This window comes from Nyctereutes procyonoides, unplaced genomic scaffold (genome assembly GCF_905146905.1).
Source record: "Nyctereutes procyonoides isolate TBG_1078 unplaced genomic scaffold, NYPRO_anot_genome, whole genome shotgun sequence".
Lineage (NCBI taxonomy): Eukaryota > Metazoa > Chordata > Mammalia > Carnivora > Canidae > Nyctereutes > Nyctereutes procyonoides.
Window position 1 is genome coordinate 41401001 of NW_026575020.1, and position 24621 is coordinate 41425621.

The 24621-nt window shown below is 49.6% G+C and overlaps 1 protein-coding gene and 1 pseudogene across 7 annotated transcripts in view; one reads left to right on the forward strand and one right to left on the reverse strand.

Annotated features, from left to right (window-relative positions):
• DENND1A (DENN domain containing 1A) overlaps positions 1-24621 on the forward strand; it is a 506616-nt gene that overhangs the window by 407835 nt on the left and 74160 nt on the right. The window lies entirely within an intron of this gene.
• Positions 13089-14290, reverse strand: LOC129517755 (glyceraldehyde-3-phosphate dehydrogenase-like; annotated as a pseudogene).

The window sequence follows — 24621 nt, forward strand, 5'->3', positions numbered from 1 at the left end:
ATTCCTTTTTTGAACTGTATCACACTGTCGGCCATTGCTAAACATGTACTGAACACAAAGTTTTGCCTCTTTTACACCTACCATATAAATTGCTTTTAAAACACGTCAGCCTTGACTAGTACATCTAGAGTTGATTTTTTTGAACTTAAGTGTAGGGAATTTACATTTGTCCCAAATACATCTCGACTTGTTGGTTTCAGCCCATTGTTCCAGTCTCCTGAGAATTTTTTTTGGGGGGGGGGGGATTTTTTTTAATCTTTGCTGTCACCAGCTCCTTCACAGATCTGATCAGCATTTTCTCCGTTTCTTTTTCTTTTTTTTTTTTCATTTTCTCTGTTTCTTTTTCTTTTTTTTTTTTTTAATTTATTTTTGATAGTCACACAGAGAGAGAGAGAGGCAGAGACACAGGCAGAGGGAGAAGCAGGCCCCGTGCACCAGGAGCCCGACGTGGGATTCAATCCTGGGTCTCCAGGATCGCGCCCTGGGCCAAAGGCAGGCGCTAAACCGCTGCGCCACCCAGGGATCCTTTTTTTTTTTTTTTTTTTTTCTCTGTTTCTAAGTCACTATTGATGATGTTGGTTGAGATTAGGACAAAATAGAGAGTTCCACGCATGCCAAGCACATTGGCCAGCGGTTTTAAACGACAGCTACAAACCCATTATTCAGCTGTGGTTGTTCAGCCCATGTTTTTCCATTTTGCCCAAACGGAGACAGAGCCTTTCCACATGTCTCACTAACACCAGCTTGTGTTGTATGGAAAGTAGCCTCCTCTTTTCCGACCCAGCCTCACCCCCAAGCTGACTTGCCACTGAAACAAACACAAAAATAAGGTGTGACTTCTGGTTTCAGATACCAAATGAAGGAACTCATTTTCATGAAAGTGTTAACGACTGGTAAGGTCTATTCAACTTTGTATTAAAAATATATATATGGGGATCCCTGGGTGGCGCAGCGGTTTAGCGCCTGCCTTTGGCCCAGGGCGCGATCCTGGAGACCCGGGATCGAGTCCCACGTTGGGCTCCTGGTGCATGGAGCCTGCTTCTCCCTCTGCCTGTGTCTCTGCCTCTCTCTCTCTCTCTCTGTGTGTATGACTATCATAAATAAATAAAAATTTTAAAATTTAAAATATATATGTGGGTGTGGGTGTGTATACACACACACACACACCACACACATATATATATACTCAACTGCCAGCACAGCAGTGGGTATACAATGGCTTATGCTCCCATAACTGGGGCCTTTGGTATCTCAGGCAGATGGAGAACTTTATTTGGAGTTCATGCCACTAAGGCAGAGTCAAAAGGGAAGTCATAGCTGAGGAGGGATGTGGGCCTTGTCCAGCCCACTCAAGTCTTTCCTATAGTTGGTGATGAAGACACAGTCAACGTGTTCGACCCAGTGCCAGGATCCATACATGGGAGCATCTCCTTTGTATACCCACTGCTGTGCTGGCAGTTGAGTGTATACTACTGCCCACACTCTCTCTTCATCTCCTTATAATTTTTGGAACTAGGAATTGAACCTCTGACTTGAGATCACATGCTTCTGCCATGACCTTCATCTGTGGTCACAAACCCAGTCCCCTCCTTTCTAGCTCTAGGTGTGTGTAGATTGGGTTCTCTAATACAGCTGCATGTACAGAGGGTGTGTGTGTGTGTGTGTGTGTGTGTGTGTGTGTGTGGCAGAGGGAACAGAAAGATATTCTCTCAGCTGGCAGAGGCAGAGGGAAAATCATTTCCCCCTTTCTACCTTTGAAGCCTTGAGATAGGAAATGTTTTGAGTGTGGGAGGCCAGAGGGGAGCATTTGCAGACCTCCTGCCTGGCAGGATTGTAAGCATGAGCTGCTTTTCCTGGGTAGCTCTGCAGGCCCTTTCTCCCTTTCTTTGGGGTTGAGAGAAGAAGGCAGGCACCACACGAAGGTGCCTGTTTTCCGGGGCACTGCATGAGAGATAACTCACTTTATTTCTAGTTTATGAAGCATCCCTCCCCATCCCACCCCACCCTCCCCCCACCAAGAGGATAGAGCTTACTTTGTGTAGTGTTAACATCTTGCTGTAATACTGCCTCTTTAAGAGTACTATGTCCTCTGCTTTACAGATTTTGAGGTTTCTGCCAAGAGGGTCACTAGCCTAGCCCCATCAGGTGGCTAGGCCTCTTGAGGACCACGGGGAGGGTCTCTTGCAAAATTGAAACTGCAGCAGGTGGAGATGGTTCCTGGGCCACAAAATTAGTAGAGGATGTAGAGCCTTGTGGATATCCTGCCCATCAGGAAGAGAATGATTTCTTGAGTCAGACCAAACAATTCTGGTCCACTCTTCAAACTGCTGCAAACCAGACTCCTTCGTTGGGGTCTGTCTCACAGGATGTGGTGTCCTTTGCATTTAGAATTAGCTGGATGTAATGAATTCTGGGTTTTACATATTTATTACCATTGTCCGTGCTCCCTCTGGTCTTGTAACCACTTCTACTATCCAGCCTGACTCCCTCCAGGGAGAACAAGAGGGAGGCTCAGAGGTGCTGGCAGTCATGGAGGCAGCTGGGGGAGGGGAAGCTCACCTTCGAGTTGAACAAACAGGGTTCAAATCATGACTCCAGCATCCATTTATCTCCTCCAGCAAAAATTCATTGCAACCCTGCCCCTGGCGAAGCCCTGTGCTGTTGGATAGAGTGTGGAGATAAATGAAAACCAGTCTCTGCCCTGAGACCTTGTATCATGGTCGAGGGCCACCTGTAGCCAATGGGAAGGATAGCCTGGCTGTGGTAACTGCTGGACAAAGGCTTTCATTCATCTGGGAGCGTGCCCCTTCCCCCGCTCTGTGTGTGCACGTGAGCTCTCTCTTTCTCTCCCTCTCTTTCAAAGAAATAAAATATGAAAAAGAGAAAGCAACTTCTTTAACCTTCTTCAAGTCTCAGTGCCTTCATCTGTAAAAAGGGGTTGGAATCCACCCATTAAAATATAAAGCCTACAGGGGTGCCTGGGGGGCTCAGTCAGTTAAGCCTCTGCCTTCAGCTCAGGTCATGATCCCAGAGTTCTGGGGTCAAACCCCACATTGGGATTCCTGCTCAGGAAGGAGTCTGCTTCTCCCTCTCACTCTCCCACTGTGCTTTCTCTCTCTCTCTCTCTCTCTCTCTCTCTCTCTCTTCTCTCTCTCTCTCTCTCAAATAAATAAATAAAATCTTTAAAAAAAAAAATAAGAAACAACCATAAAGCCTGCAGACATATCAGCATCCCCTTTCAGAGTGCTTCATACTGTTCAGTGGGGCAGATCTTTGGTTCCCCTTCCCCCCTTCACCCCAAATATTTTAAAGCTTTTGATTTTATAGAACATTGTATATGTTTTGTTTTTGTGATTTTATTGTTCAGACCAAAAAAAATGGTGAAAAGCATCATAAGTGATCTCCGGAAAAAGCCTTTGAGGGTGATGGGCCAGAAACTGTCCACAGGACAAGTGCATCCAGGAGAGTCATTTGGGGGCCAGAGGCATTGATCTGAAGGCAGCCTTGGGTCCTGTGATGTCTTTATTTGCTTCATATCAAGAACTATGACTTTGACTCATAACTAAAAGAGAGGGAGAAATGAGTATGGAGACTGTTCTAGTTCAGACAGTAGCAGCTGTAATACTGGGGAGGGAAAAAAACAACCAGCCCGGCAAGCTGAAATGTCCCTAGACTTGATAAACTCTGGCTTGGCCTCTCTTGGTTATAGATGGTAGAAGTCCAACTTGGGCAGAAAAGGCAGGAGGGAGTATTACTTGGCTCATATAATTGAGAAATCCAAGGCTTCTCTTGCTACAGGCAGGACTGGATTCAGGAGCTCAAGTGATGTTGGCTAGTCTCTCACTGACTACTGTTTGGCTTTTCTTTTCTTTGCCTGTCAGTTATTATTTTCAAACATTGTCTTGCTTTCTGATAGAGGCGTACTGGTCTCTGTGATCCTTAGAGCTCCATGCACATTCTTAGGAGACTGCTTGGCCTAAGCTTGGCCACATCTGCCACCCCTGCCCCAAACCAATCACTGTGACCAAAGGATGAGGTCCTCCAGTTGGTAAAATCGGGGTCACCTGCACCCCTATTGACTGGGTGCAGGTTAGCAAGATCCGCCCCAGTGGGAAAAAGGGGATTTTGCTACTTTCCATCCTCATTGGAATGGAAGAGACAAATGTGAGAACCAGTAATCCCACAGATAGTAGGTCAGTGGTAGAGCGGAGGGACTACAGAAGATTGGGGGATCATGAGGGTTATCGTGGAGGGCTTCACCACGGTGCTCATGTTGGAGCTGAGGCTCTAAGGACAAGAGGACATCACCAGCAAACTGGCCCTCAGGGTTTGTTGGCTGGACACTTGCAGCTCTGTAGTAGTAAGTAACGTTCTGAGAGCTCCTGTTGGACATGGCTGCAAGTACAGACCAGAGGGGTGTGCTCTGTGGAGTGGGTCTCATGGGGGAGACAAGTTGCCAAGCTGCTTCCTTCCCTGCCTTCTAGCAGTCTCTGAGGGCATGTTGCTGAGATGGAAAGCCTCCTGGGCAGGCTGGTGGCAGGGCCCGCAGCCACGGTGAGTGGACTCTGAACATAGGGCAGACACTCCCTGGCACCAGCATCTGAGAGCCCGTCTTCCAGGTACAAGTCTCTCTGCTCAGTGCCTTTGCCCAAGGAGACCCTGCCCTTTGGCTAACTCAAGCCCAGTATGGGGGCCATACTGAAATTATTTTCCCTGTCCTCTGATAATCCATCCCTTTCTTCTTTTACCAAGGTTTTTTTTTTTTAGATTTTATTTATTCATGAGAGACACAGAGAGAGAGGCAGAGACACAGGCAGAGAGAGAAGCAGGCTCCCTGCAAGGAGCCTGATGTGGGACTCGATCCCAGGACCCCGGGATCACAACCTGAGCCAAAGACAGAAGCTCAACCATTGAGCCACCCAGGTACTCCTTTTTACTAATATTTTAAACACATGATTATTATAATGAACTACTTTTACAAGTGGCTTATTTTTTTTAATGCTGTTGAGCCATGATTTTAATATGTTTCTTTAACAGATGAGGAAATTAGGGCTCAGTTGTGATTTGACCAAAGCCACAGAGCTGAGAAAAGTGGTGGTGCCAAAATCCGTTCATCTCTTCTCTTCTCACCACCCTCCACGCATCCAGTGTTGAGGAAACCTTGGGATGCCTGTCACTGAGGATCCCGGGGGGAGACCACGGGTCACTAAGCTCACAGGCCAAGGAGAAGATAGATCCAGAGAGAGAAATCTGCCCAGTGCTAGCTAAAGATTAGTGGTGGCTAGAAAATCTGGAAATGTAGGCACAAGAGTTTTATCTTCCACATGTGGACACCAGAAGGAAATTCTTTGATCCATTCCTTATGTCCAGGAAAGCTTGTTGTAAAACCCAATGCACAGCTTCCCAGTACATGCTCCTCAAAGATGAACGCTAAGAGGAAAGCATCTTCTTGGATGGTCTGGCTCCTTTCCCTGGAAGCTGACCCTGTGCTGTGTGTGTGTGTGTGTGTGTCTGTGCGCCTGTGTGTGTGTGTGTATGGTGTCTCCTGGCAGAACGTGGCAGGGGGAGAGATAAGGCCCTTCAGCCTCCCCAAAGCCTGTGGTCAGGTACTCAGGTGTGGGAGCCCTGCTCACAGCCCCCTGAGCCTGATCTGCTTGTGTTCAGTGGAGATTACAGAGCTTAATGATTAGCTCCTCCAAGCTGCAGCTGATGCCAGCCTCTACCCCCTTTACACCTAATTAGTCTCATTAATGAGCTCCTCTGCTCTCCATAGAGAGAGTTGCCTCTTTGGAATAAGAGGCAAAAATACCTTGCCCAGGTAGATTGCTGAGGCCTTTAATTATTGCCCACACCTGCTAAGCCTTGTGACTCACACCCAGTGATGGTGCTGAGCTGAAATAGGGCTTGTTTATAAGCACGAGCAGATTTTAACTCTTTCAACACCAAAAAGGCTTTTGTGTTAAAGAGACACATTCCCCAAGACTTCACACCTGCTCATTTCAAGTATGCCAGGCTCCAGGCTCACATGGGTCATCCTGAGGTGGCCGAGGCACAGCATCTGCCCTCAGGGAGCTCATAGTCTAGGTGGAGTGATGGGCAGGAAACGGCATAGACAATTAATGGCTACCACCTCCCATATCTCTACCACGGGTCTCTTGTAATCCCCAAAAATAAAACTTGGAAGCAGCCTTACTGTGTTACTACCTCTGTGTTATAGAAGAGGAGACTGGAAGCAGAGAGGTGATGTCACCCACCCCAGGTACCCATATGTGGGAAGAGTATGAAACTGAGTAGAACCAGCTGTTCTGGCCTCTATGGCCAGTGTACTCCCCTTTCTTGCCCAGAGCCTCCCTTTCAGGCCACACCGTGCAGTGAGGGCCATGGTGGAAGACTGGGCAGGAGCCACCAGGCAGATGGATGACATGAGCAAGGACCATCCAAGCAGAAAGAATTGAGCAAGACTCAGAAGTGAGAACATGCCCTGTGCATCCATAGCCCTGCAAGCCCCTAGTCTGGCCTGAGTCAAGGAGGGGCTGGCTAAGGGGCAGTGGAGCAGGAAGGGTAGACAGGGACCACAGCAGGAGGCCCTGATATGTGGGACAGAGACTTTGGACTTCCTCCCCACCCAGTACCCTGTACCATCCCCTTTATATGTTCTCTAGGACCTAGCATAGCTTTTTTTTTTTTTTAAGATTTTATTTATTTATTCATGAGACACAGAGAGAAAGAGGCAGAGACACAGGCCGAGGGAGATGCTGGCTCCGTGCAGGGAGCCCGATGTGGGACTCAATCCTGGGACTCCAGGATCTTGCCCTGGACAGAAGACAGGTGCTGAACCGCTGAGCCACTCAGGTGTCCCCCGATCCAGCATAGCATGCATTTATTTATTTATTTATTTATTTATTTATTTATTTATTTATTTATTTATTATTTTTCAGCATAGCTTTTAAAGTAGGTTTTCGCTCAATGTTGGTGAACAGAGACACACCCACCCTGAAGGCAGGACAACCACTGAAAGATTTAAGGCAGCAGAGGGACAGTACTGGAGGAATCCACGAGTGGATCTCTCCATTCATGCTCTGATGGATCAGAGGACCCCGGGATTTGAGGGACAAGTTCTCACCACAGCCCTTTGCCTCCACATGAGAGAGTTGCTCTAGGCTGCCCAACCCTATGCGGCCAGGATGGGATTCAAACCCAGCTCCATCTGTCTGCAGAGCCCAAGCTCTCTGCCTCTACCGTGTGCGCTGTTAGATGGAGGCTTACTAACTGGCTGGGAACACAGAGAGTCTCCTGGCGTGGGCTCCTTGGATACTGAATAAGAAAATTTTCAGGATAGGCATGCAGGCTTCCCAAAAACCAGAGCAGCCAACTCAACAGACCAAGTCATTCTGACCAATTTAGACGAACTTTAAAATGAATAAATATAACATTTAACAGCTTACATTCAATGACCACATTTACTAGGAGACACTACCAGTTTGCTATATAATCCTGAGAGAGAATGCATCCTTAAAAAAAAAAAAAAAAAAAAAAAAAAAAAAAAAACCCAAGACATGTCTCAAGGACAACAGTGACAGCTCCCAACTACTGAGCCTCTCTTACATGCCTGGCCCTGAGTCAGATTTATGTAAAATCTGTCCCCAAGAAATAAATAAAATAAAATCTGTCCCTCATGACAACTCTGTGAGGTAGGTTGTATTATCCCCATTTTACAAACGACAGACTGAGGCTGGGGGAGTTAAAAACCCCCACAATCACGTGGAGAGTGAGCGACAGAAATTCTCAGCTCAGCCTGTCCTGCTCCAGAGCCTGAGCCACCCAGAACACACTCCCCCTCTGCCATCTAGAATGTGACACCAGTCAACACTGGGTGTTTCCATCATGACAAATGGAATGCAGGACAGACTCTAGCCAATTGAGTATGCAAGCACTGGGTCAGCTAAGAGCTGGGGAACCTGGCAGCAGCCCCAAGCCTGGGCTGAGAATCCTGTGCTTTTTTAGACAGAGATGGTCTGCACACAGAGGCGAGCATGCAAGGCACGTCCTTTACTCTGCTTGGAAGGTGTTTCCTGGGTTCTCGGAGGCTGCCCTGGGGGGTCATCAGGCAGCCAGGTGGAAGAGCAGAGCTGCTAACCTTGGCATGGCTCACTAGACCCTGGTTCATATACGTGCCAGTGCCTGGAGCACTTTCTGTGTGCCAGGCCCTGCTCCCAGGGTTGGAGATTTAGCAGTAGGCAAGACACAGTCCCTACTCAGGGCCTCTGCTGTTCTTTTAGGAAGGAAGGGCCCTGGGGAGTCCCAGCTGCTCCCATCTGCCTCTCCAGGGCACTCTGCTTGGTCGGGGGATGGTCAGCCTGCCACATCTAGGCCATGGCAGCCCGTATCTACTCTTCCCTCCTAAAATAGCTCTTGAATCCCTCCCTTTCCATTCCTGTCCCCTCACTTCCATCATCCCTTACCTTCATTCCCCTGGCACCTCGGTGGGCATCCTGCTCCCCTGTGCCTCTTTGACAGACACATTCTGGAAGCCAGAATGATCCAAAGTGCAAATACCTACCCCTTCCTCTTTGTCCCCAAGCTTTGGGGCTTCCCCATTGCTTGAAAACATCTTGGCCTAAGAGGGCCTGCATGATCTGGGCCCAGCCTTCCTCCCACCCTTGACTCACACCCATGCCCCATTGCTCTCTGTATTCCAGCCAGTTTGGGATTCTCTTCGTACCTTTGCCCTCCTCCATCCCACCGAGGCCAGGAGAGCTCCTGCTTACCTTTCTCTGTCAGCACACCTGTCACTCGCCAGGAGGTCTTTGTGCTGCCTCCCTGACAGACCAGATCTTAGCACTCTGTGGTATGCTCTGCCAGCAGCAGGAACTTCTTTAAAGCTGTTCTCCTGGGGAATCGCTGGGTGGCTCAGTGGTTTGGCGCCTGCCTTTGGCCCAGGGTGTGATCTTGGAGTCCCGGGATGAAATCTCACATCGGGATCCCTGCGTGGAGCCTGCTTCTCCCTCTGCCTGTGTCTCTGCCTCTCTCTCTCACTCTGTGTGTCTTTCATGAATGAATAAATCAATAAAATCTTTAAAAAAATAAATAAAATAAAATAAAATAAAATAAATAAAAGCTGTTCTCCCTGGTGGGATACAATGTGAGGCTGCTTGACTCCCCTCCGGTAGCTGCCAGGATAGCCCAGCAGGATCCCAGCCATTACTGGCTGAATTGATGAATGAAAGGCAGGGACCACCCCTCCTTGCCAACTTGGGAGAAGCTTCTTGAAGGCAAAGTCCTTTGAGTTGGGGCCTGAAGGATGAGTACGCATTTGTCAAGACTGAAAGAGCGACCTACAATGTGTATAATGCTCGTGTTCAACGAGAAAACACACATACCGAGTTACTACCACAGGCCCGTGCTTCCTGTCCCCACAGTAACCACCATGAGGTTGGTAGTAGCATCAGCTCCAGTTTCTCAGGGAGGTAGCCAGGCTCACACTGGCCCAAGCTCCTGTGGCTCCCAGGTGCAAGAGCCAGGACACAGAGGGCCTGCTGCTCTGGCTCAGCAGGGGCACAGAATCTGCCACAGAAGAGAGGTGTGTTCAAAACCTCTCGAGCCGAGGGTGGGGGTCCACTCACAAGGCTTTGCTGAGGTGAGACCCACTCTCCTAAAAGCTAACGATGCTCTTATCGGGGACAAAGAAGCATAATCAGATTCAGTGCAAGTGCTCCTCCTCCAAGAGGCCTTCCTTGATCACCCCACATATGGCAAATAGCAGGAACAGTGAGGCCTCCCACACTGTCTTAGTCACTCACTGGTGGCAGCATGGCTGGTAGAACCCGACCTACCGTTTCCTCTTTCGGGTTTCTTCGTCTCTCAGAACTTCATCGTCTTAACCTTTTTAGTGGGAATAACGGTATCTCGCGGGCAAAGGCTGAATGAGTGAAACCATCTTGCACAGTACCTGGCGCAGATGGGCCCTCACCTCCTGTTGCTTAGACTTCCCCACCATTGCATCCCCCCACTGCATTCCTCCCCATTGCCGCCGACTCCGCACATCCTCACTGCCCCTATGGTTTTCTAGGTGGCTGCCATCCTGCCTTCACCAGCTCCACCAACTACTAGCTGCTGTTTAGCTCACCCATGCATATTTTACCCTCTAATTTTTCCTCCTGAATCAGCCTCTGCAGATTCTAATCACCTCGCTTTCTCTTCTCTGAATTCCCTCCAATTTGGAGATTCAAAAGAGGCGCTTCTCTGCATGAACATGCTGTGATTCAATTTGAAAATAAATTTCTCCTGGCAGCAGCCATCTCTCTGAAAAGTGACATTTAAGACTGACAGTGGACAAGATTGTAAACAGGTTTCCAATAAGAAAAAAGTCAGTGTTAAGTGCATTCTATGAATTTTTTTAAACAATGTGTGCGTGTGTGTGCACACGTCTATAATTACTGCCTTGCTGTGACACCGTCTGTTTCAGGAATTCTGGGATAGTGCAGGTCTGTTTCGAACTATCTTGGTTTTCTTTTACTTCTCAGAAACCCACTTAATTTCATGAGACTCACTCCCATACAGTACTGTAGATGCTTATGGTTCATTCAGTTATTCAACACGGCTGCCGTGTGTGAAGCCGTGTGCTCAGTAAGGGTACTGCGAACTGAGGAGACCATCCATTCTCTGTCTGTGAGGAGCTCACATCCTCAAGAGGGAGGTCAGTCTAATGTAATGTGGTAGAGGTAGGTTTGGGTTTCATGGGAGCCCAGAGGGAGTTCCATAGAGGGGAGCCTGTGTGACAAGGATGGCTTCCTAGAGGCCATGACACCTGAGCTTTATCTGGTAAGATGAGTGGGACATAGCCTGGTGGAGAGAGGAAGGGACATTCCAGGCAAAGGGAGCAGCAGGGAGGTCTGAAACAGTGTTCTGTATGGGAAGCTGTGGGCAGCGTACAATGACTCAGACTTCCAGCTTGTGGGGGAAGTATTAGAAAGCATGACTGGAAAGGGGGGGTGGGGGGCTTCAGGGGGCTCACAGGCCAACCAAGAGCCTTGGAACCCCCGCAAAGGCAGTAAGGGGTAGTGCGGTGCTTTAAACATGAGGGATGTGATCAGATGGTCAGACTGACCCTTTGGAAAGATCCCTTGGGGGTGATGCTATAGTGACATTGGGTGGAGAAAGCCTAGAAGCAGAACCCCGAGGGAGCTGAGGAAACCCCTAACTGACCAGGGCAACCTGACAGGGTCAGAGGGAGGGTAAAGAAGGTAGTCCTGCTGCAGAAAATCTCTTATCTTGTGTTTATCTTAAAACAACTTTGTTCCTAATACCAAAGTGACCAGCCAGTTTTTGTTGTTGTTGTATCCTGTGGTGTGGTGTTAGTCTGTCCTGACACAGGGAGCGAACTGCTAGGAAAAGGAATTCAGTTGACACATGCTTTCGCCATTCATTATTGTTAAATGAATCTCTTTCCAGAGGTTCTTGGAATGTCTTTTGACAGTCCCCCTGGCCAGACCACAAATCACCCTGCAGTTACTTTCTAAAGGAAGCAAGAAGTGGGGGGGGGGGGGCTCCTGGTGTACCACCAGAGCAAGAGGGAGAATCGTTTGGTCCCTGTAGAGAGGGTATTGGCAAGAGGCCTTTGGGGTCCTGGTGGGGCAGACAGACCCAGTGAGCAGTGAAAGTCCTGTCGATCCAGTTCTCCTCCAGATGTTCTCTGGGCAGCTTGTTTTCTTCCTGCCAGCCTCCACGAGCCCTGGAGGCCTGAGCAGACAGTCTGCCACCAGTCAAACGGGCTGCTAACTACAGGAATTCCAGAGTCATCTCTCAGGGTCATGTGAGGATTAAATGAGGTAATGATTGGAGGAAGCCACCCTAAAAGCTGAAAGGTTTCCCAAGTAAAAAGAATTAAAACTGTTGGTTGCTGGGACTCAGTCTGATGAGGGGCAAGGTGGAAAAGAAGGACTAGAATGAAATTTGGAAATGACCTTGGGGTGTCACTTTTTCAAGTAGCTCCTCTCATCAGGAGCAAATGAGATTTGATGATGGTAGCAACCTTTTGAAAGGCGGCAGGCAATGGAGTAAAGAATCCAGATCTTGGGCTGAGACCTGCCTGTATGTGAACCCCCACCTTCCACCTGTACTCATTATATGATCGTGGGCAAGCCGCATGACCTTTCAGAGCTTTGCTTTGATATCTGTAAAAAGAGGGTAGATGTCGAGATGCCTGGGTGGTTCAGCGGTTGAGCGCCTGCCTTTGGCTCAGGGCGTGATCCTGGAGTCCGGGGATCAAGTCCCACATCAGGCTCCCTGTATGGGGCCTGCTTCTCCCTCTGCCTGTGTCTCTGCCTCTCTCTCTGTCTCTCATGAATAAGTAAATAAATTTTTTTTAAAAAGAGTGTAGATGTCTTCATGTGCTTGGCACATATATATTTATGCGTGTGCACACATGAGAGAGAAGGAAAGAGAGAGAGAGGTGACACTGACTCTTATAATTAATATTTACTTAAAACAATCATTAGTCTCCGCTGGACGACATTAAACCCACGTTAGCTTCCCATACAGGTACAGACACTGAGCTGCAAGGGTCCTCTTTTAGGGCAGAGTCTCTGACTGGTTTAGCCATTACTATCCTGGTGCTTAAACAGTGCCTGGCTCACAGTAGATGCACGATGAATAGTTTGTTTTTCATTTATATAACTCACTTTTAATACTTCCCTGTCACTAGATCAGCAATAAATTAAATAACACAATGTCATGTTTGGAGTCCCCTCAAGACTAGTTGATTACAGAACAGCACATCCTGCCACATTTTTTGCCCCTCTGAAGTCTGGTATTTCATGTCCCCTTGTGAGAGTGAACACTCTCATACCTACCACCTGGATTGTACTATTAACATTTTACTATGCTTACTTTGTCACGTAATTATCCATTGGTCATGGCATCTTGTTTTTTAATGCTTTTTTTTTTTTTTTTGGCTGGGTACAGTATGCTTTATTGATGGTACATGACAAGGTAGGGCTCCCCAAGCCCCTCCCCTTCCTCGGGGACTGGGATATAAATTGGAGGTCAGGAGATTCTCAGTGTGTTGGGGGATTAAGTTGGGGCAGGGACTCCCCCGCAGCTGAGGGCCTCTCTCTTTCTCTCTTACTCTTGTTCTTGCTGGGGCTGGTGGTCCAGGAGGCTCTTACTTCTTGGAGGCCATGTGGACCATGAAGTCCACCACCCAGTTGCAGTAGCCGAATTCATTGTCATACCAGGAAATGAGCTTGACGAAGTGGTCATTGAGGGCAATGCCAGCCCCGGCGTCGAAGGTGAAAGAGTGGGTGTCACTGTTGAAGTCACAGGAGACAGCCTGGTCCTCGGTGTAGCTCAAGATGCCCTTGAGGGGACCCTCCAATGCCTGCTTCACTACCTTCTTGATGTTGTCATATTTGGCAGCTTTCTGCAGACGGCAGGTCAGATCCACAACTGACACATTGGGGGTGGGGACACGGAAGGCCATGCCAGTGAGCTTCCCGTTCAGCTCAGGGATGACCTTGCCCACAGCCTTGGTGGCGACAGTGGAAGCAGGGATGATGTTCTGGGCAGCCCCTCGGCCGGCACGCCACAGCTTCCCAAAGGGGCCATCCACAGTCTTCTGGGTGGCAGTAATGGCATGGACCGTGGTCATGAGGCCCTCCACGATGCCGAAGTCGTCATGGATGACTTTTGCTACAGGAGCCAAGCAGTTGGTGGTGTAGGAGGCATTGCTGACGATCTTGAGGGAGTTGTCATACTTCTCGTGGTTCACGCCCATCACAAACTTGGGGGCATCAGCAGAAGGAGCAGAGATGATGACCCTCTTGGCCCCGCCCTTCAAGTGAGCCCCAGCCTTCTCCATGGTGGTGAAGACCCCAGTGGACTCCACAACATACTCAGCACCAGCATCACCCCATTTGATGTTGGCGGGATCTTGCTCCTGGAAGATGGAGATGGATTCCCGTTGATGACAAGTTTCCCGTTCTCAGCCTTGACTGTGCCGTGGAATTTGCCATGGGTAGAATCATACTGGAACACGTATACCATGTAGTTGAGCTCAATGAAGGGGTCATTGATGGCGACAATATCCACTTTGCCAGAGTTAAAAGCAGCCCTGGTGACCAGGCGCCCAATACAGCCAAATGCCATTCATTCCGACCTTCACCATCGTGTCTCAGGGACGCGGCTGGCCCTGCACCAGAAGATGCGGCTGTCTGTTGAACAGGGAGGAGCAGAGAGCTTTTAATGTATTTTAAAGTAAGTTCAGATATCAACAGTTTCTCCTAAATAATCCAACATGTGTATCTCTAGCTATAATAGTTTTTGTGAATAACAGGCACTGAGTAAATGGTTGCTGCTATCATCATTGTCGTCATCAAGAAAAGGAAGATAGGGTGATTTGATATTCCCAAAGATAAGTCACCTGCTCGCCTTGGTGTTGGGAGGTGCCTGCCACTTCCTGGGAACTAGACTGTCCCTATTTTAGGCAGGGAAATGACTGGAAATCACAGCCACCATGGTGCCCCCAGACACAGACTCAGCCTGTCCCCTGGATGCACATCCCCTTGACAGCCTCCCAAAGCCTTTGGAAGACTTAATGCCATTGTAAAATGGAGGTTGGGATTTTCACAATGGATTTCTGCTGAGTGAGGTTGGGTTTGGTCTGTCCCAAGTCCTGCTGGGTCAGAGACAGTCCCACCCTCCTCTCTCGACATTGTCTATCACAGAAGGAATTTGGGGCATAGAGGACAGGAACTGAAAGGTCATGAATCCAGGGCCTGGAAAGTCAGAATCTGGGGCCCTGACCAGTGGCCTTGGCCTCACCTAGGACTCATTGTCCACATGTCCCAGTGATAGAGCCAGGGTATAAAAGACTCCTCTGAGAACCTGCTCTTTTCCAAGAACCATGCGGGGTCATAGCTACAGTTGGTATATTTATATTCAGTCAACAAATGTTCACTGAGCCTACTCGTCTTTGAAGATAACCACCTTGGGAAAAACCAAGGCAGTCGATCAGAAGGATCCGTTGAGGAATTTTGTTTATAAAGGCATCTCATGTCCATTTAACCCTTACATCCATGTCACAAAGCCAGGAATTCGCTATCATGTGGTACCAGTAGGCTGTGGTAGGAGATGAAGGGGTGAGGCAGGCTTGGCCTCAAACCCCAGTCTCACCCTCACTGGGAAATGACCTGAAGTGGCTCAGTGTACTGCCCAACCCTCAAGTCCATCTGAAAATGGAGGGATGTGATCCCAGCTTCCTTGGGATAGTGTGTGATACAGCCTAGTAAAAGTGCTTAACTGTTTAATGAATATGCCCATCACCTACTCCAGAAGCTTCTGCCTTGGCATGGGGATGTGGTGATGAAAAAGAGAAGCAGAGCCTCTGTCTTCTTTGGCACCATAGTCTATCAGACTGGAGCCAGACCACCTGGCTCAAATCCTGCCTGTGTGAGCCCGGGGAAGTTGCCTTACACTGCTGTGCCTCAGTTTCCCATTTGTAACATGGGACAGCAGCAGCTTCTATTTCCTGGGGTTGTTATGAGGCTTAAACTAGTGGGTGTATGTAAAACACTTCGGTACCTGGCACAGGGAAAGCACATGTGTTTGTTACTCTTGTAACCACCCCATTCCCCACCCCACCCTGCCCCCAGGTTCCCAAATGCATTAGAATCATCTAAGGAAAAAAAAAAAAAGAATCATCTAAGGAGTTTTGCAAAGGTCTGAGCAATGGTCCAGGAATCTGTATGAAAAAACCTCCCTTGGTGAGTCTTCTTGGGATACCAGATGTAGGAACCACTGATCAAAGTTAGTTTCCAGTATAGGTGCAGACACTGAGCCGCAAGCAGGGAAGGGAGGAAGCACACCCAAGGGGACAGGGCTAGTAAGCGCAAGACCCAGAACACTATCTCAGACTGCTGACCCCTCACATCTGGGCCATTGGACAGACACTTGCCCAAGATCAGCCAGCCAGTATGCTGGGCCTTGAATCAAATTTGGGCTCTCCATACTATTGTGACAAGTTCTCATGTAAAGGGTCCAGCAGAACTGAATCAGTTGTTTGGTCTGGAGAAGATCATCTCTCAAATAAGGAAGTCCCTATATCATGCATACCAAGACACTGCCCAGATAGTTTAACCAGGAACCTCCCAAATATTTAGAGTCCACAGCCAAAAAATAACTCCCTGGAGGAGATGTATAAAGAGCTGTCTCCCCAAATGGTCTCTTCACCTATGTATGTAGATGTGGGAATATTTATGCTACTCCAGCACTCTATCTGGGTGACTCTTATAATTAATATTTACTTAAAACAATCATTAGTCTCTGCTGGGCGACATTAAACCCACGTTAGCAGTATTTTTAGCTGGGCCTTCCCCACACCTGTGATGGCAGGCGAGCGTGTGGCAGCGGGAAGCCCTGCATGCTTTATAAATAAGTCTCGCTGCACCTGGACAAGCCTGCTTCATGCCACTCAGGCAGTAGGCCAGGGAGCCTGGGCAGACAGCTGTCCTGATGTGCGCCTGGAGCCTCCCACACCTCCACCTGGGGTCCTCACCTTACTGTACTGCCCCAACATCAAAAGTGAAATTCATTTCTCTTGAGACAGTATGGCATCTGTCCCCTAGCTGGACCCACATAAAAGTCCAGATTTTTCCCAAAAGGGATGAGGATATCTCCAGTAAAAGTGAGGAGGACTATAGTAACACCCATTTACAAGATGCTAACAGCTTTATGTTCATTGTTCTCTTTAAACCACACAACAACATGACAAAGTAGGTCTTGCTCCCCTCCTCTTCCGAAAGAGTACATGGATGCTCAGAAAAGATGAGTGCTTCCCCAAGGCCACACAGCCAGTAGGTGGGATCCCAAGATGCTCTGACTGAACTCATGCTGTTCTATAATTTCTCAACCTGTCTTACCTAAATCTGTTTTTGTTGTTGTTTTAAGATGTTATTTATTTAATTCATCAGAGACACAGAGAGGGGCAGAGACACAGGCAGAGGGAGAAGCAGGCTCCATGCAGGGAGCCCGATGTGGGACTCGATCCCAGGACCCCGAGATCACAACCTAAGCCGAAGGCAGATGTACAGCTGCTGAGCCACCCAGGCATCCCCCAAATCTGTTAAACCACTAGGGAGAAGGGAAGTGGAACGATGTTTATTGAGCACCCACTATGTGCTAAGCAGTTTGCATATATTGTCTCAGTTAATTCTCACACGTGGAATTATTCACAGGAGAGGAGAATGATTATTCCCATTTTATAGATGAACAAACTGAGGCTCTAGAGAGTTTTAAGTCACATGCTAAAGATCACATTGCTAATTAAGTAAGTGTCAGAGCCAGAGTTCAAACCCAGCTTGATTCTCCAACACTAGATGGTTTCCCATCTTACCAAAGGCTTTAAAGAGACATACTTGCCATACATGGGGGTAAAAAAGTATAGTTTCATACACAGCCTAAGATTCTGTCATCTTCCTACTGTCCTGTTAAGTCTTTTTACTTAAAATTTTTAAGGTTTCTTTTTTTTTAAGATTTTTTTATTTATTCATGAGAGACACAGAGAGAGGCAGAGACCCAGGCAGAGGGAGAAGCAGGCTCCCTGCAGGGAGCCTGACGTGGGACTCCATCCTGGGACCCCGGGATCACGCCCTGGGCTGAAGGCAGATGCTCAACCACTGAGCCACCCGGACATCCCAATTTTTGAGGTTTCTAAAGAACTTTTATGCCACTTTAAAAATGTATGTGGTTTTATCATTTTCAGGGATCTTTCATAATTAATTTAATCCTTATAAAAATCTTGTGAAAGTAGGTATTACAAAGCCCATCTTACAGACAAGTAAACTGAGCTCAGAGGGACCAAGTACATGCTCAAGGTGAGTACCTGGCCGCCAGGTGCTCAGCCTCAGAGCCTGTATTTTCCCCCCACATATGCAGCATTGCTCCCAAGCCTCTATCTGTTTGATAGGGCCCAGAGAGTGAGGAATTTAGGTACTTTTCATTGAGAAGGCGATTGGGGGCGTTGCAGGGAGCCTGCAACAGTGGAGTCCAACCGTTGAGGACCCCTTCATTAAAGGTGGTGACATTTCCTCACCCATAGGAGCAGGCCGGAAGTTGTGATGGTCGGACAACTACAAAAATAGCAGCTCTGACACTGATTGCTCTGTGGGAGAAACTGGTGGTTCCAGGGCAGATAAGAATGACTTTACAAGATGAAAATGATCAGTGAGGGCACGCAGGTCTGGAGGGGAGCGGAGTTGGCATTTTTTGGCCCTGCAAATAGCTGCCCATCTGCTCTCTGTCAGAATATGTTAAGAGTGCATCTGGATTGCTGCCCCTGAGTCTCGGCTCCAGGCTGGTCATGTGGTCGTCTCCACGACAACTCCAGGAGCAGTGTAAACTGCTGTGCTTTGAGCCAGATGCTGCTCTGCACATGTGGTCTAATTAGACAGCGTTCCTGGCCTCCCGCCTCCCGCCTCGGCCCCTCCTTGCACACATACCATGTTCCCTCTTCTCCTTTCCTTCCTCCCGCTAACCCTCATCTTCACATCCTTGGTCTGTCCATCCTGCTCTCCACCACGTTGTCCTTTTTCTCAGAAATGTTCCCATTGCCTCGTCTGCAGTGAATAATTCATTCAGCAAGCACAGGGTGTCTGCGCAGGCCTAGGCCCTGCACTAGAAACTGGAGATGCAGAGACAAATAAAAAGTGTCCACACCCTTGAGGAGTCCACCACCTTCGAGGGGACCCCAGGGAGGCCAGGCAGCACAAAAATGGCAGCAGGTGCCATGGTGGAGGTGAGCACAGAGGGCTCCAACCAGAGCAGGGACACCTAACCCAACCCAAGGCAGGAAGGAGGCGAGGGGGAGCCTTCCAGGGTGGCTGTCCCCAAGTAACTCTTGAAAGGTGAGGGGACTTCCGCAGCCTGAGGAAGCGGGGGTGGGAGGTCCTCCTGGCAGAAGGTATGGCAATGGGCAAAGGCCTGTGGACCAGGCTGGAGAACTGTAATCAGCTTTGTGTTGTGCGAACGCAGGGTGTTAGGAGAGGCCAGGAGTTGTGGTTGGCAAGACACACCGGGTCACGCCTTGGAGGGCTTCTCTCCAACTCTGCTCTCTGCTCAGATCTGCAGGCAGTGGAAGCTGGGAAAGGGGAGTGACATGGTAGCCGTTGGAGCAGCGTGGCCTGTAGGGGTGGATTCAGGGCTGAGGCTCTGAGTAAACGAAGCCCCTTCAGTAATTGTCCCTGTGGATGAAGTCTGCTCCTTGGGCACGGGAGGCTCCGTTTGGGGCCGGTTAGGTTGCTCCAGAACAAGCTCCAGCATATGCTGAGCAGCGTGTGCACCAGGGCCCACCATCCACCACTCCTCAGAGCTCTGGCTCTTGGGGAAGGTGCCCCTAAGTAACAAAGGAGAGCATCAGCATCTCACTCACCCCGCCTGTGACATGCCCCTCGAGTGCGAGGGACAGCAGCTCCTCACCGTGCAATGCCATCCGGGCTCTGTCAGAGCCCTGCTCCTCTGCTCATGCCATCCCCTGCTCTTCCATCTAGTGAGCCCTGCTCCTCGGTTTTTTTTTAGCACCTCTTCTCCACTGTGGCCTTCTTGGACCCCACCTACCCCAACTGCTCCCCTAGCACCCCAGTCACAGGTTTTTGTTGAGTGAAAGGTATAGAAGGTCCCACACAAAATGTAACACCTAGTTCTCAAAAGGCATCGGAAAGAGCTGTTAAGACTTTAGCCTCCATTGAGCCCCTCGGTGTGCTGCTCAGTATTGGCACCTTGACAAATATTGTACCATTTCAGACCTCTCAGTATGAAGAGGTCCTCAATTTACAGATGAGAAAACTGAGACTCAGAAGCTCATTTGTTTCCCCATTCACGGAGCTCTGGGCTGCGCTGGGCCTGAGTCCCCAGGCAGTACATAACCCCTACCTGGACACTCTGGAGTCCTTTGACTGGGACTGCAGTATGTGGAAAAGAACACTTCTGTGTGGGAAATCATCTATACCTTGAAATCCCAAGAAATCCAGAGGGAAAAAAACAATGTGTTTGGGCAACTGAGCATGCTTAGAGTGCCTTAGGTGTTGTGGGAAGAGCGTGCCTGGGCTTTGGGTCAGACAGAATTGACGTCAAGTACAGCTCTGCTTCTTCCCAGCTCTGTGGCCTTGGGCAAGTCACGTTCCCTCTCTCTGTAAGACGAGGATAAAAGAGCCTCTCCTGGGGCAGCTGGGTGGCTCAGCGGTTTAGCGCCACCTTCGGCCCAGGGCGAGATCCTGGAGACCTGGGATCGAGTCCCACGTCGGGGCCTGCTTCTCCCTCTGCCTGTGTCTGTGCCTCTCTGTCTCTCTGTCTCTCTCATGAATAAATAAATAAAATCTTAAAAAAAAAAAAGAGCCTCCCCTAATAGGGTTGTTATGCAGATCTGCCCTCCACCACAGTTAGCGAGTGCCTGCTGTGCCCTGTCCATGGCAGAAGCAGCTTTGGTGGTGGCCCCTTTCCTCCTTGCTCTGAGTTAAGTGACCCCACATGTGTCCGGGGAAGGCAGTGCATGTCACATGCTCTGAAACAGGCTTGCTGGAAATAAATCACCGAGAGCATGCCTTGGGCGGAGAACTGTCCTTATTTGGGGCAGAGGACTAGTAAGTGTTTAGCCCCTCTAGAGGTCAAGCCTTGAGCTAAGCATTTTATGAATCACCTGCCAATCCCACACAGCCCTGTGAGGAAGCATCTCCCCCATTTTATGAATGAAGAAATGGGTCTCCAGGGTTCAGGCCATCCACCACACTGCAGATGCTGTGAGTAGCAGAGCTGTCATTCCCACTCGAGTTGCATTCTCTGTTCCCAGCTCTGTACCGAGAGCTGTGCTCTGTGACTCATTTCTCTGTGAGGGGCTGTGGGTTACCTCGTAGAGAAAGGCCCTTTCTATGTCTAGAAACAACACATGTTGGTATTAGAAAGTGCTCTGAAGATCTTCCAGTGCAGCACCTTCCCATTTTACGGATGAAGAAACCAAGGCTTATACAAGAAGGAATCAAGGCTGAAACTGGGTGTTTTGAGTCTTCCTGTGCTCTTTCCCCTTTGCAACGCTGTCATCAGTTCCTGACAAAGCTTGCTGCCGAGGCCTCGTGGCCGCAGCCCACCCCCCCTTTCCCCCAAGCACCGGAGATGGGCCCTGAACAAGGGACATTCAGGAGAGGGGTGATCACAAGAGAGTGATCCAGCAAAGGAGCCAGTAACTCAGTGTGTGGACAGTGCTGCAGAGGACCAGGCTGAGGGCCGGGTCACCAAGCACTGGTGGGCAGTGCTGAATTCAGTCAGAGGTTTGGGATTTTTCCTTCCTACAGGCTGATTTGTGCTGCTTCAGATTTTTTTTTTAAGATTTTATTTATTTATTCATGAGAGACAGAGAGAGAGGCAGAGACACAGGCGGAGAGAGAAGCAGGCTCCATGCAGGAAACCCGATGTGGGACTCGATCCCGGGACTCCAGGATCACGCCCTGGGCCAAAGGCAGGCGCTCAACCACTGAGCCACCCAGGCATCCCCTCCCCCCCCCCCTTTTTTTTGCTTCAGATTTATGTCCGTGTCCTTTAGCCTTTTGACCCATGAGTCCTGTATTCCTGGGACTACAGCTAATGGTGGCTTTCCTGCTGGTTACTTTCGGGCTCATGGACTCCTGTCCCAGGGACCCACCAGACCCTCTGAGCCACTGTTTTTGCAGCACACTCCCTGAACCTGTCTTCTCCTCACTCTCAGGAAACTGAAATCTTCTCGAATCGGTTTAGGACTCCTTTCTTGGGACTTGGGGATGCAGCCATCATGGCATTAAACCCAGAATCTGGCTCTCAGTGGCAGGCAAACTCTGGTGTGGCCAAGCAGGCTGAGCCATTAGGAGTTTGACATTGAGATCTCAGCATGGCCAGTCCAGTTTCCACATACTGGGGAGGGGAGCTGTCGCCCTCCTGCAGCATGGGGATGGTCCCCAGCTTTCTCTCCCTTCCAGCCATGCACTGGTGCTTGGACCTGCCCACATAATGGCACTGGGCAGTTGGAGCATGCGGTAGATCTTATTTCCAGGATATTGGGAAGCAGACGGAGGCTCCAAGTAATGAGATGGCTTCTGTAAACGTGTAGTGGAACCAGAACACACTCGTTGCTCCAAACTCTCTCCTCATCACGGCCTTCTAATCCATCTCTGTGTACCACTGGAGCGGCCCCAGGCAGCTGATAGTCACATACCATCGCGTGTCACATGAGCCCAGGACCAGACTTTGCCTTTCTGAGCCTCGGTATCCTTATCTGTAAAATGGAAATCATAACACCACCTACCTCACAGGGTAGCCAGGAAGAGTAAGTGAGATAGCGCATGTAAAACCACCTAGCACGGGGCCGTGCTCAGTAAGTGGGAGCTGGTTTTAATCACTGCACCTGCTTTCCTAGTAGAGCCGATTCCCATCTGCATTTCTTAGGGAAAGAAAATCTTAAGCTAGTATGCATGAAGACCCACTTCATTGTGTCTCCTCAGCTTCCACAGGCCTCCCCGCTCATCTGCTGTTCCTGCACTAATCAGAATTTCCTGACTTTTCTCTGTTTGTCTCGGTTAATGCAGAAGGAAGGGGCTGCTGGCACAGAGGAGCCAGGCGTGGGCCGACGCGCCTGTGATTTGAATGTCTTTACTGTAATCTAGCGAGTGTGTGTGGGGGCTTCTGTCAATACTGGAGCGGCTGGCCAGAATGGGCAGATACTGTCATCCCAGCAGCCCCTGCAAATCATCAGAGTAGCTCTTGTTGGGCACCCACATTCCCCCTGACTTAAATCATCCGAACAGTGAGCTGGCTTCCCAATGACACATTGATTCTTTGTTTAGGGCTTATTACGGTGACAGGGGCCCAGGCTGGGAGGCTGCCCCTGGTGTGCCTGGGCTACAGCGCAAATGGTTCAGAAGGCTGTCTCGGCCCTGTCACCCCAAAACACAACTCAGCCCAGCCGAGCCTGAGCCATCTGACTGTAAGCCATGCGGCACCTGCCTTCCTGGGTCCGCTTTGGTGAGGGGAGAGCGTGTGTGTGGACCTGGGTGTCACTGAGACCTATTGAGACCCCCCCAGGCAGAAACACTTCACCTGCCTGGGCATTCTTTCCCCATCTGTAAAATGGGAGCCATTAATGAATGTATCTGCGCTCTGGTGAGGATTCATGTGAGGGGAAGGGTCAGGTTGGACCACAGCAAGCACTCAGCTGACATTGGCTCCCTTCTCCCTAGACTAATGCCTGCTGTGGCTAACCTGAAATTATTGTAATCTAATCCAGCTGTCCCCCTCCCTCCCTCCCTCCTCTGCCTCCAGTAAGGATTTTGCATTCTCTGTGCCAGACACCATGCTAAGCCTTTCCTGTGTTGGCTGGAAACTCACCCTGCTTCCTTGGCAGCCATCACAGCTTGACCCTGTGCGGAGCAGCATCTGGGACCCAGCTCTGGAAGTGGGGCCGTGGCCCCAGGCAGGGGGCTCAGCATGAGATCCGCATGTGGCCTGTGGGGCAGTACTAGCTACTCAGCAGGGGCTATTGAAGCCCCCTTCGGACTTCAGAACAGGGTTCCTGGCTGTGCTGCACTATAGCCAGTAACTTGGTATTTTATTAGGAATTTGGAGGTATTTAAACAAAGTGCAACTGGGTTGGGCCTGCTGGTAATGAATGGGGCTAGATTTTCTAACTTCATTCTTAAATGTAAAAAATGAATATTGATCGGACTAGGTGCTGTGCTAGTCTCTTGTACCTACACCAGTTATTATCAGCCTTGGGTACATTGGAGTCCTAGGGAGTTTTAGAAACTGTGGCCCTGGCATTGGGGATTTGAAAAGCACTCCTGGTGATTCTAGTGCATGGGGGATTGAGCACTACTGACCACACTGTCACATCCTTCCCAGTGTAACCCCCTGCAGGTGGGAGAGAGAGGATCTCTCAGGTGCTGGCATCTGCACACAGGGTCAGAGATGGGACTGGAACCCAGGTCTGTGTTGCACTCCCCCATCTGCCTCTTCCTGCTGTGGCCCAGCTGACATCTACTGCATGCCGATGCTGAAAGTAGACCACAACCTGCCCTCCAGGGGGCCTGCAGAGGCCTGGAGGTTCTGGGCTGGGCACAAGTAGTGTTGGTGTGGAGACATCCTGGTGGAACTGCGGGCTTCTCTTAACCTGAAGGCATCACGTGAGGTTCTCAGAGGAGGTTATGTGAAGAAGGAAGCCAGAGGGGAGCTATGCAGAGAGAGGTTGGCAGTGGTGAACAGTCCAGAGTCTCTAGAGTAGGAGATGGGTGTCCAGATGAGGTAGGCAGGCAAGCGTAGCTAGAACATTCAGCTATGGAAGGTCACAAATAGCCTTGAGGGTCCCATTCGGGAGAGGTTCCCATTTAGGAACCCCACTTACATGGACCAACAAACTTGCTTGAAGCTATGCTATGCTACCGCCTCTAAGTCAGATGGCAAACAGAGTCCACCTCCAGAACTCCTACTGACTATCCTGCAAAGGGAGAGGAGAGAGGCCTGTGCAGTCACGGGGTCCCGTGTTCAGAAGGGCCTGTGCCTGCTTCAGTGCTCCACTGCTACCATATTGAAATTCTTCAATTTCATCTTGGAACT